The 13,326-nt window shown below is 37.7% G+C and overlaps 1 protein-coding gene across 1 annotated transcript in view; it reads right to left on the reverse strand.

The window, feature by feature from the left end:
* Positions 1-13,326, reverse strand: part of VAV3 (vav guanine nucleotide exchange factor 3) — a 398,335-nt gene that overhangs the window by 75,924 nt on the left and 309,085 nt on the right. The window lies entirely within an intron of this gene.

Below are 13,326 nucleotides of genomic sequence, written 5' to 3' on the forward strand. Positions count from 1 at the left end.
TTTAGCAATAAAGTATTTTAAAACTAAGGTATGAACTTTTTAAAAGACATAACGCGAGGGTGTGAAGAAAAGGGAACACTCTTGCACTGCTGGTGGGAATGTGAGTTGGTACAGCCACTATGGAGAACAGTATGGAGGTTCCTTAAAAAACTACAAATAGAACTACCATATGACCCAGCAATCCCACTACCGGGCATATACCCTGAGAAAACCATAATTCAAAAAGAGTCATGTACCAAAATGTTCATTGCAGCTCTATGTACAATAGCCCGGAGATGGAAACAACCTAAGTGTCCATCATCAGATGAATGGATAAAGAAGATGTGGCACATATATACAGTGGAATATTACTCAGTCATAAAAAGAAACAAAATTGAGATATTTGTAATGAGATGGATAGACCTACAGTCTGTCATACAAAGTGAAGTAAGTGAGAAAGAGAAAGACAAATACCGTATGCTAACACATAAATATGGAATTTAAGAAAAAAGAAATGTCATGAAGAACCTAGGGGTAAGACAGGAATAAAGACACAGCCCTACTACAGAATGGACTTGAGGATATGGGGAGGGGGAAGGGTAAGCTGTGACAAAGTGAGAGAGTGGCATGGACATATATCCACTACCAAACGTAAAGTAGATAGCTAGTGGGAAGCAGCCGCATAGCACAGGGAGATCAGCTCGGTGCTTTGTGACCACCTAGAGGGGTGGGATAGGGAGGGTGGGAGGGAAGGAGACACAAGAGGGAAGAGATATGGGAACATATGTATATGTATAACTGATTCACTTTGTTATAAAGCAGAAACTAACACAGCATTGTAAAGCAATTATACTCCAATAAAGATGTAAAAAAGACATAACGCTATTGCACACTTAACAGACTACAGTATAGTGTAAACATAACTTTTATACTCACTGGGAAATTAAAAAAATTGTGTGACTTGCTTTATTGAGGTGGTCTGGAACCAAACCTGCAATATCCCTGAGGTATGCCTGTAGTTAGATTGACCAGAAAAAAAGAGAAGACGCAGGTTTCCAACGTCAGAAATGAGAGAGATGACACCACAGATTCTACACACAAACTATCAAACTCACTCCAAAGGAAATGCATAATCTGGATAGCCATATATTTACTAAAGAAATTGAATTTGTAATTGAAAAAAATCTTCTTATAAAGGAAACTCCAGGCCTCAATAGCTTCTTGGTAAATTTTACAAAACAATTCAAGAAGAAATAATAATGCTGATTCTTTCAGAAAATTTATGAGAATAGTTCCCAATTCATTCTTTGAGTATTAACTATTACCAAACCCAGACAAAGACATTACAAAAAAATAAAATAACAAAAAGGACAATATATCCTTACCAACTGGGGTTTATCTCAGGAAAGCAAGATTAGTTTAACATCTGAAAACCAATGTAATTCACAATATTAACAAATTAAAAAATAAAAACTAATCATTTCAATTGATGCAGAAAGAACATGACAAAATCTAGCATGCATTACTGATAAAGATTCCCAGCAAACCAGGACTAGAAGGGAAAGTCCTCAACTTGATAAAGGGTGTTTATGAAAAACTACAGATAACATAATATCTAATGGTAAAGGAGTTAATGTTTTCCAAGATCAAAAATAAAGCAAGGATGTACTCTCTTACTACCTCCATTCGACATTTTACTGGAGGTCCTGACCACTGTCACAAGGCAAGAAAAAGACATCAAAGGCATCCAGATTGCAGAGGAAGAAGTAAAACTGTGTTTATACATTGACAACATAATTGTCTAAAAAGAAATCTGCTTCAATCTATAGAAAAAAGCTACTAGAACTATGCGAGTTCAACAAGGTTTCAGGATAAAAGGTCAATTTACAAAAATCAATTTATTTCTATATGCTAGCAATAAACAGCAGAAATTGAAATTTTACAACTACCATTTACAGTAGCATCAAAATGAAATATGAAATAATTATAGATAAATATAACAAAAGGTGTGCATGTCTTCTACTTTGACAATGACAAAACATTGCTGAGAATTTAAAGACCTAAATAAATGGAGAGATGTATCATCGTCAGTAGTCAGAAGAGTCAATATTGTTAAAATGTCAATTCTCCCATATTGATCTACAATTCAACACAATCCCAATCACAATCCCAGCAACCTTTTATTGACGAAATTGTCAAGATATTCTAAAATTCATATGAAATGCAAAGCACCTAAAATAGCCAAAACATCTGTGGACAGAAAAAATGTGGAGAACTAACAATATCTGATTTTAAGAGTTACTATTAGCTGCCATAATCAAAACGGCATCATATTGGTACAGATATGGAGAAAAAGAACAGAAAAACAGATGGTCCAGAAACAGACCTACACATATATGAAAAAACTTTTGTACAAATGTAAAGGCAATCCAGTGGAGAAATGATTTTCAACAAATGGTGCTGGAACACACTGAATCCATATGTAAAACAATAATTATTATTACCATATACAAAAATAGCTCAAAATGGATCATAAACCTAAATGTAAAACCTAAAACTACAAAGCTTCTAGAAGAAAACACAGGGAAATATCTTTGTTGCCTTGGGGAAGGCAAAGATTTCTTTGATACAGTGCTCATAGCTTCTCAAAGGAACAAATTGGACTATATCAAAAGTAAACACTTCTGCTCTATGCATAACATTATTAAGATAATAAAAAGCCAAGCCACAGGCTAGGAGAAAATATTTGGAAATAATATAATTTATCAAGGACTTGTATTCAAAATATATAAGGGCCTCTCAAAATTGAATAATTAGAAAACAGACAACCCATTAAAAAATTTGACAAAAATATCTGAACAAGCACTACGTCAGTGAAGTTACATGTATGGAAAATAAGCACAGAAAAAGATGCTCAATATCAGTAGTCATTAGGGAAATGTAAATCAAAACCACAATTAGATACCACTATATACCTGTTAGAACAGACAAATTTTAGAAGACTGACCATACCCAACACTGGTGAGGATATACTACACCTAGAAGTGTCATATACAGCTGGTGGAACTGTAACTTGATAAAGTCACTTAGAAAAACAGCTTGGTAGTCTCAAAAAATTAAACATATATCTACTTATGATCCTTCAGTATTTACCTAAGAGAAATGAAAACATGTGTCCATACAAAGACTCACACTTAAATGTTCATAGCGGCTTTTTTTTTCCTTTGAGAAAGGAAATAAACTTTTTATTCAATTACTTAGTAAAATCCAAATTTTTTTGTTGTATAAGCTCATGTTTTAGCTTTTAATGTTTTATATCTGCAGCTTTATGTGTGGAGAAGTTTATTTAAACTTCAACTCATAATTATTTTCCATATATTTCCCCATAATAATGTACATTTATGAATTTGACTTGCAGATGTCTATCTGTATAGTTTCTCTTTCAGAACAATAGACATGATATAACAACAACAATCACACATATAGCATTTACTTTGTGCCAGGCATTATCTAATGTGATTTACATATATTAACCAAATTAATCTTCACAATAAGTTTTGATATATATATTAGCATTGGTGACATTTACATCTGAGGAACTGTTGGACAGAGAAGTTAAATAACTTGCTCAAATATATACAGCAGTTAGTAGTTGGTTAAGATGGATTTCAACCCAGACAATTGCTTCCAAACCCCATACGCTTAAATCCTGTCATATTCTCAATACACATGAAGTAGATTATGTTGATTTTGAACACTTAAAAAGCAGGGATTGCCTTTTCTCACCACTACCCAAATATCCCATCTTGCTATTACTGCCTTTTATCTGTTTTAGCTTGTTTCCCCTACTCAAATGTCCTCTGCATTTTTACATATAAAATCTCTACTAAACTAACAAGACCTAGACTGAATTATATGTTCTTTTAAAAATTTTTTAACATCTTTATTGGAGTATAATTGCTTAACAATGTTGTGTTAGTTTCTGCTGTATAACAAAGTAAATCAGCTCTATGTATACATATATCCCCATATCCCCTCCCTCTTGCGTCTCCCTCCCACCCTTCTAGGTGGTCACGAAGCACTGAGCTGATCTCCCTGTGCTATGCAGCTGCTTCCCACTAGCTAGCTATTTTACATTTGGTAGTATATATAAGTCCATGCCACTCTCTCACTTTGTCCCACCTTACCCTTCCCCCTCCCCGTGTCCTCAAATCCATTCTCTACATCTGCATCTTTATTCCTGTTCTGCCCCTACATTCTTCAGAACCTTTATTATTTTTTTAGATTCCACATATATGTGTCAGCATATGGTATTTGTTTTTCTCTTTCTGACTTATATCACTCTGTATGACAGACTCTAGGTCCATCCACCTCACTACAAAAAAACTCAATTTTGTTTCTTTTATGGCTGGGTAATATTCCATTGTATATATGTGCCACATCTTCTTTATCCATTCATCTGTCGATGGACACTTAGGTTGCTTCCATGTCCTGGCTATTGTAAATAGAGCTGCAACGAACATTGTGGTACAGGTCTGTTTTTGAATTACAGTTTTCTCAGGGTATATGCCCAGTAGTGGGATTGCTGGGTCATATGGTAGTTCTAGTATTAGTTTTTTAAAGAACCTCCATACAGTTCTCCATAGTGGCTGTATCACTTTACATTCTCACCAACAGTGCAAGAGGGTTGCTTTTCTCCACATCCTCTCCAGCATTTATTGTTTCTAGATTTTTTGATGATGGCCATTCTGACTGGTGTGAGGTGATACCTCATTGTAGTTTTGATTTGCATTTCTCTAATGATTAGTGATGTTGAGCATCCTTTCATGTGTTTGTTGGCAATCTGTATATCTTCTTTGGAGAAATGTCTGTTGAGGTCTTCTGCCCATTTTTGGATTGGGTTGTTTGCTTTTATTTTGGCATGGAGCTGCATGAGCTGCTTGTATATTTTGGAGATTAATCCTTTGTCAGTTTCTTCACTTGCAAATCTTTTCTCCCATTCTGAGGGTTGTCTTTTCATCTTGTTTATCGTTTCCTTTGCTGTGCAAAAGCTTTGAAGTTTCATTAGGTCCCATTTGTTTACTTTTGTTTTTATTTACATTTCTCTAGGAGGTGGGTCAAAAAGGATCTTGCTGTGATTTATGTCACAGAGTGTTCTGCCTGTGTTTTCCTCTAAGCGTTTTATAGTGTCTGGCCTTACATTTAGGTCTTTAATCCATTTAGAGTTTATTTTGGTGTATGCTGTTAGGGAGTGTTCTAATTTCATATTTTTAAATGTACCTGTCCAGTATTCTCAGCACCACTTATTGAAGAGGCTGTCTTTTCTCCATTGTATATTCTTGCCTCCTTTATCAAACATAAGGTGACCATATGTGTGTGGGTTTATCTCTGGGCTTTCTGTCCTGTTCCACTGATCTATATTGCTGTTTTTGTGGCAGTACCATACTGTCTTGATTATTGTAGGTTTGTAGTAGAGTCCGAAGTTAGGTAGCCTCATTCCTCCAGCTCCGTTTTTCTTTCTCAAGATTGCTTTGGCTATTTGGGGTCTTCTGTGTTTCCATACGGATTGTGAATTTTTTTGTTTTAGTCCTGTGAAAAATGCCATTGGCAGTTTGATAGGGATTGCACTGAATCTGCAGATTGCTTTGGGTAGTAGAGTCATTTTCACAATGTTGATTCTTCCAATCCAAGAACATGGTTTATCTCTCCATCTGTTTGTATCATCTTTAATTTCTTTCATCAGTGTCTTATAGTTTTCTGCATATAGGTCTTTTGTCTCCTTAGGTAGGTTTATTCCTAGGTATTTTATTCTTTGTGTTGCAATGGTAAATGGGAGTGTTTCCTTAATTTCTCTTTCAGATTTTTCATCATTAGTGTATAGGAATGCAAGATATTTCTGTGCATTAATTTTGTATCCTGCTACTTTACCAGATTCATTGATTAGCTCTAGTAGTTTTCTGGTAGCATCTTTAGGATTCTCTATGTATAGTATCATGTCAACAATAACATCTGCAACAATAACAGTTTTACTTCTTCTTTTCTGATTTTTATTCCTTTTATTTCTTTTTATTCTCCGAATGCTGTGGGTAAAACTTTCAAAACTATGTTTAATAAGAGTGGTGAGAGTGGGCAGTCTCGTCTTGTTCCTGATCCTAGTGGAAACGGTTTCAGTTTTTCACCATTGAGAACGATGTTGGCTGTGGGTTTGTCATATATGGCCTTTACAAAGTTGAGGTCAGTTCCCTCTATGCCTACTTTCTGGAGGGTTTTTGTCATAAATGGGTGTTGAATTTTGTTGAAAGCTTTCTCTGCATCTATTGAGATGATCATATGGTTTTTCTCCCTCAATTTGTTAATATGGTGTATCACATTGATTGATTTGCACATATTGAAGAATCCTTCCATTCCTTGGCTAAACCCCACTTGATCATGGTATATGACCCTTTTTATGTGCTGTTGGATTCTGTTTGCTAGTATTTTGTTGAGGATTTTTGCATCTATATTCATCAGTGATATTGGCCTGTAGTTTTCTTTTTTTGTGACATCTTTGTCTGGTTTTGGTATCAGGGTGATTGATGGTGGCCTCATAGAATGAGTGTGGGAGTGTTCCTCCCTCTGGTACATTTTGGAAGAGTTTGAGAAGGATAGGTGTTAGCTCTTTTCTAAATCTTTGAGAGAATTCACCTGTGAAGCCATCTGGTCCTGGGCTTTTGTTTGTTGGAAGATTTTTAATAACAGTTTCAATATCAGTGCTTGTGACTGATCTGTTTATATTATCTATTTCTTCCTGATTCATTCTCAGAAGGTTGTGTTTTTCTAAGAATTTTTCCATTTCTTCCAGGTTGTCCATTTTATTGGCATATAGTCGCTTGTAGTAATCTTTCATGATCATTTGTATTTCTGCTGCATCAGTTGTTACTTCTCCTTTTTCATTTCTAATTCTGTTGATTTGAGTCTTCTCCCTTTTTTTCTTGATGAGTCTCGCTAATGGTTTATCAATTTTGTTTATCTTTTCAAAGAATCAGCTTTTAGTTTTATTGATCTTTGCTGTAGTTTCCTTCATTTCTTTTTCATTTATTTCTGATCTGATCTTTATGATTTCTTTCCTTCTGCTAACTTTGGTGCTTTTTTTCCTTCTTTCTCTAATTGCTTTAGGTGTAAGTTTAAATTGTTTATTTGAGATTTTTCTTGTTTCTTGAGGTAGGACTCTATTGCTATACATTTCCCTGTTAGAACTGCTTTTGCTGCATCCCATAGGTTTTGGGTCATCGCGTTTTCATTGTCATTTGTTTCTAGGTATTTTTTGATTTCCTCCTTGATTTCTTCAGTGATCTCTTGGTTATTTAGTAGTGTATTGTTTAGCCTCCACGTGCTTGCATTTTTTACAGTTTTTTTTCCCTGTAATTGATATCTAGTCTCATACCATTGTGGTTGGAAAAGATACTTGATACCATTTCAATTTTCTTAAATTTACCAAGGCTTGATTTGTGACCCAAGATATGATCTATCCTGGAGAATGTTCCATGAGCACTTGAGAAGAAAGTGTATTCTGTTGTTTTTGGATGGAATGTCCTATAAATATCAATTAAGTCCATGTTGTTTAATGTATCATTTAAAGCTTGTGTTTCCTTATTTATTTTCATTTTGGATGACCTGTCCATTGGTGCAAGTGGGGTGTTAAACTTCCCTACTATGTTTGTGTTACTGTTGAATTCCCCTTTTATGGCTGTTAGCATTTGCCTTATGTACTGAGGTGCTCCTATGTTGGGGCGTAAATATTTACAATTGTTATATCTTCTTCTTGGATCGATCCCTTGATCATTATGTAGTGTCCTTCTTGGTCTCTTGTAATAGTCTTTATTTTAAAGTCTATTTTGTCTGATATGGGAATTGCTAATCCAGCTTTCTTTTGATTTCCATTTGCATGGAATATCTTTTTCCATCCCTTCACTTTCAGTCTGTATGTGTCCCTAGGTCTGAAGTGGGTCTGTTGTAGACAGCATATATACGGGTCTTGTTTTTGTATCCATTCGGCAAGTCTGTGTCCTTTTCTCGGAGCATTTAATCCATTTACATTTAAGGTATTTATCGATATGTATGTTCCTATTACCATTTTCTTAATTGTTTTGTGTTTGTTTTCTTAGGTCTAGAGAAGTTCCTAGAGAAGTTCCTTTAGTATTTGTTGCCTAGAGAAGTTCCTTTAGTATTTGTTGTAAAGCTGGTTTGGTGGTACTGAATTCTCTTAGCTTTTGCTTGTCTGTAAAGTTTTTAATTTCTCTGTTGAATGTGAATGAGATCCTTGCTGGGTAGAGTAATCTTGGTTGTAGGTTTTTCCCTTTCATCATTTTAAATATGTCCTGTCACTCCCTTCTGGCTTGCAGAGTTTCTGCTGAAAGATGAGCTGTTAACCTTATGGGGATTCCCTTGTATATTATTTTTCCCTTTCTGCTTTTAATATATTTTCTTTGTATTTAGTTTCTGATAGCTTGATTAATGTGTCTTGGTGTGTTTCTCTTTGGATTTGTGTATGGAACCCTCTGTGCTTCCTGGACTTGATTGACTATTTCCTTTCCCATATTAGGGAAGTTTTCAACTATAAACTCTTTAAATATTTTCTCAGTCCCTTTCTTTTTCTCTTCTTCTTCTGGGACCCCTATAATTCGAATGTTGGTGTGTTTAATGTTGTCCCAGAGTTCTCTGAGACTGTCCTCAATTCTTTTCATTCTTTTTTCTTTATTCTGCTCTGCGATAGTTATTTCCACTATTTTATCTTCCAGATCACTTATCCGTTGTTCTGCCTCAGTTCTTCTGCTATTGATCCCTTCTAGAGAAATTTTAATATCATTTATTGTGTTGTTCATCATTGTTTGTTTGCTCTATATTTCTTCTAGGTCCTTGTTAAACATTTCTTGTATTTTCTCCATTCTGTTTCCAAGATTTTGGATCATCTTTACTATCAGTACTGTGAATTCTTTTTCAGGTAGATTGCCTGTTTCCTCTTCATTTGTTTGGTCTGGTGGGATTTTACCTTGCTCCTTCATCTACTGTGTGTTTCTCTGTCTTCTCATTTTGCTTAACTTACTGTTTTTGGGGTCTCCTTTTCACAGGCTGCAGGTTCGTAGTTCCCGTTGTTTTTGGTGTCTGCCCACAGTGGGTAAGGTAGCTTCAGTGGGTTGTGTAGGCTTCCTGGTGGAGGGGACTGGTGCCCATGTTCTGGTGGATGAGGCTTGATATTGTCTTTCTGGTGGGCAGGACCACGTCCAGTGGTGTGTTTTGTGGTGTCTGTGAACTTATTATGATTTTAGGCAGCCTCTCTGTTAATGGATGGAGTTGTGTTCCTGTCTTGTCAGTTGTTTGGCATGGGGTGTCCAGCATTAGAGCTTGCTAGTCATTGAGTGGAGCTCGTTCTTAGCGTTGAGACGGAGATCTCTGGGACAGCTCTCACTGATTGATGTTATGTGAGACCAGGAGGTTTCTGGTGGACCAATGTCCTGAACTCGGCTCTCCCACCTCAGGGGCTCAGGCCTGACACCTGGCCGGAGCACCAAGATTCTGTCAGCCACATGGCTCAGAAGAAAACAGAGAGAAAAAAGAAAGAAAGAAAAATAATAATAAAATAAAATAGTTATTAAAATAAAAAAATATTATTAAAATGAGAAAATAAAAAAAGTAATAAATAAAAAAAGAGATCAACCAAACCAATAAACGAATCCTTCAATGATAACAGGAGCTAAAAACTATACTAAGATAAACATAAAAATCAGAAACTAGTCAGTCGCATACAGCAAACCCCAAGTCTACAGTTGCTCCCAAAGTCCACCACCTCAATTTTGGGATGATTCATTGTCTATTCAGGTATTCCACAGATGCAGGGTACATCAAGTTGATTGTGGAGATTTAATCCGCTGCTCCTGAGGCTGCTGGGAGTAATTTCCCTTTCTCTTCTTTGTTCACACAGCTACTGGGGTTCAGCTTTGGTTTTGGCCCCACCACTGTGTGTAGGTCGTCCTCTGGTGTCTGTTCTTCACCCAGACAGGATGGGGTTTACGGAGCAGCTGATTAGGGGGCTCTGGCTCACTCAGGCTGGGGGGAGGGAGGAGTACAGAATGCGGGGCGAGCCTGCAGTGGCAGAGGCCAGCATGACATTGCAACTGACTGAGATGTGGCATGTGTTCTCCTGGGGAAGTTGTCCCTGCATCACGGGACCCTGGCAGTGGCGGGCTGCACAGGCTCCCGGGAGGGGAGTTATGGATAGTGACCTTTCCTTGCACACAGGCTTCTTGGTGGTGGCCGCAGCAGCCTTAGCGTCTCATGCCCGTCTCTGGGGTCTGCGTTGATAGCCGCAGCTCGCGCCTGTCTCTGGAGCTCCTTTAGGCAGTGCTCTGAATCCCCTCTCCTTGCGTACCCCAAAACAATGGTCTCTTGCCTGTTAGACAGCTCCAGACTTTTTCCCGGACTCCCTCCCAGCTAGCTGTGGTGCACTAGCCCCCGTCAGGCTGTGCTCGTGCAGTCAACCCCAGTCCTCTCCCTGAGATCTGACCTCCAAAGCCCGAGCCTCAGCTCCCAGTCCCCTCCTGTCCCGGCGGGTGAGCAGACAAGCCTCTCGGGCTGGTGAGTGCCGGTCGGCACCAATCCTCTGTGCAGGAATCTCTCTGCTTTGCCCTCTGCACCCCTGTTGCTGCACTCTCCTCCATGGTTCTGAAGCTTCAACCCCCGCCCCACCACCTGCTGTCTCTGCCAGTGAAGAGGCTTCCTAGTGTGTGGAAACTTTACTTCTTCACAGCTCCCTCCCCAAGGTGCAGGGCCCATCCCTATTCTTTTATCTCTGTTTTTTCTTTTGCCCTACCCAGGTACGTGTGTAGTTTCTTGCCTTTGGGGAAGTCTGAGGTCTTCTGCCAGCGTTCATTAGGTGTTCTGTAGGAGTTGTTCCACATGTAGATGTATTTTTGATGTATTTGCGGGGAGGAAGGTGATCTCCACGTCTTACTCCTCCGCTATCTTGAAGGTCCTCCCCATAGTGGATTATTTGTTACAGGCCCAAACAGTAATAACCTGAAAGCCTCTCAATAGGCTACTGGATAAACTGTGCTAAACCCATACCTGGAATAATAATCAGCAATAAAAAGAAAGAACTTCTTTCACTTAGCATTATGTCGCCCAAGTTCTTCCATGTTTTTGCAAATGGGAGGATTTCCTTCTTTTCAAAGTCTGCATAGTATTCCATTATGTTATATACCACATTTTCTTAATTTACTCATTCATCCATTGATGGATATTTAGGTTGCTTCCAAGTCTTTCCTGTACTTATATGAGGAATCTAAAATAGTCAAACTCATAGAAGCAGAGAGTAGAACAGTGGTGGCCAAAGAATGGGGGAAGGGGGAAATAGGGATGGAGTAGTCAAGGGTACAAGTTTCAGTTATGCAAGACGGATAACTCCTAGAATTCTACTGTACGGCACAGAGTTTATAGTTAGTAATACTGTACTATATACTTTCCTAATAGGGTAGATCTTAATGTTGAATGTTGTTAATAACAAAATATAAAATAAAAAATAAAGAGGACAGGAGGAAACTTTTAGAAGTGATGGGTATGTTTATGGCATAAATTATGGAGATTGTTTCTCCAAACTCATCAAGCTGTATGCATTAAGTATGTACAGCTTTTTGTATGTTAATCATACCTCAGTAAAGCAGTTTAAAAAAAACGATAGAACTATTGTTACACAAAGTAACATGTTTTAATCTCAAGATAGTTACGTTAAGTGAAAGAAGCCATATGAAAAAGAATACATACTATATGATATACTATATAAAATTCTGAAAAATGCAAATTCATAGTGTGAAAGCAGAACCACAGTTGGCTGGGGGTTGGGGAAGGGCAAGAAGCAGAGGCAGGAGGGAATTTACAAAGCGGCACACAAAAACTCTGGGGGCTGATTTTATCATCTTGACTAACAGTGCTTTTACTTATATATACATTTGACAAAACTTATCAAATTCAACTACACTTTAAGTATGTGTACCTGATTATATATCTCAAAGTAGTTGTTATTTTTTTTTAAGTGGCATTAGTAATCCAAGTAGGAGTAGTTTCTGCAGGAGACTGCATTACAAATAGGACATAAGGAGGCAGAGACTGAATACAGACTACTCTCTCAAGAAGTTCAGCTAGGGAACGGGAGAGGGAGAAGAATGAGAGGGAGTGAGGGAGCAGGAGACTGACCTAACTAGACAACACGTTGAGTTATATGTGGTTTTTTTGTTTGTTTGTTTTTACATCTTTATTGGAGTATAATTGCTTTACAATGGTGTGTTAGTTTCTGCTTTATAGCAAAGTGAATCAGTTATACATATACACATGTTCCCATTATCTCTTCCCTCTTGCGTCTCCCTCCCACCCTCCCTATCCCAGCCCTCTAGGTGGTCACAAAGCACTGAGCTGATCTCTCTGTGCTATGTGGCTGCTTCCCACTAGCTATCTACCTTACGTTTCGTATATGTATTTTAAGGTAGGAGGAACTTGAGCATATTTATAAGCTATAGAAAAGGAGCCAGTGGAGAGAATGAAATTGAAAATGTAGGGGTCAAGAGCCAACTGATGAAATGTGGGATGGAAAACTCCAAGCAAAAGGTAAGCCTTGAGTAAGAGGACTCTTATGCATACACAAGGTTTGTCTTGTGGTTGGGCTGGGAGATGCAGGAGTGGATGGAAGAGTTAGTAGAATTGAAGACTGTCATTCTCTCTCTTCCTTTTTTGGGAAGAATGAGGTATGAGAAGAGTAGGATACTTAAGAAGGATGGTGGAGCTCTGGAAAAGCCACTGGCTACAGAAACTGAAATGTGGCTGGAGCTAAATGTCCAACTTAGGGGCATTCTTCTATAACAAGATGGCAGACAATAAGATAGTTTTGTACAAACAAAATAGCTATCATTTACACATGTGCTCAATGGATTATTATCTAACAGTCCTTTTCTGGTCTCTTCACCCCTAGAAAATGTCACTCATATGCTAAGCTTTCTGTTGATCCCACCCTTTTCTTCCTCAACACACAACACTTTTAACACTCTTTCTTTAAGATGTTGGGAAGTATTTCTAACATATACATGAAAATACAGAATAATTTAATGAACAGCAATGTTCTACCATCAAGCTGTATCAAATCTTATCACTATACCATATTTACCTCAGTTAACAAAACCCTTGAACCAAAGCAGGCTAATTGGATGAGAGAGATTTCATCACCAGCAAACATCAATATACTCACTTACTTTTCACATTTTATTTATTTCATAAATAATGCCCATGGTACCTGTAATAGCTTCAGGTATTACTGTGGGTAGGCAC

Source organism: Phocoena phocoena, chromosome 1 (assembly GCF_963924675.1).
Source record: "Phocoena phocoena chromosome 1, mPhoPho1.1, whole genome shotgun sequence".
NCBI lineage: Eukaryota > Metazoa > Chordata > Mammalia > Artiodactyla > Phocoenidae > Phocoena > Phocoena phocoena.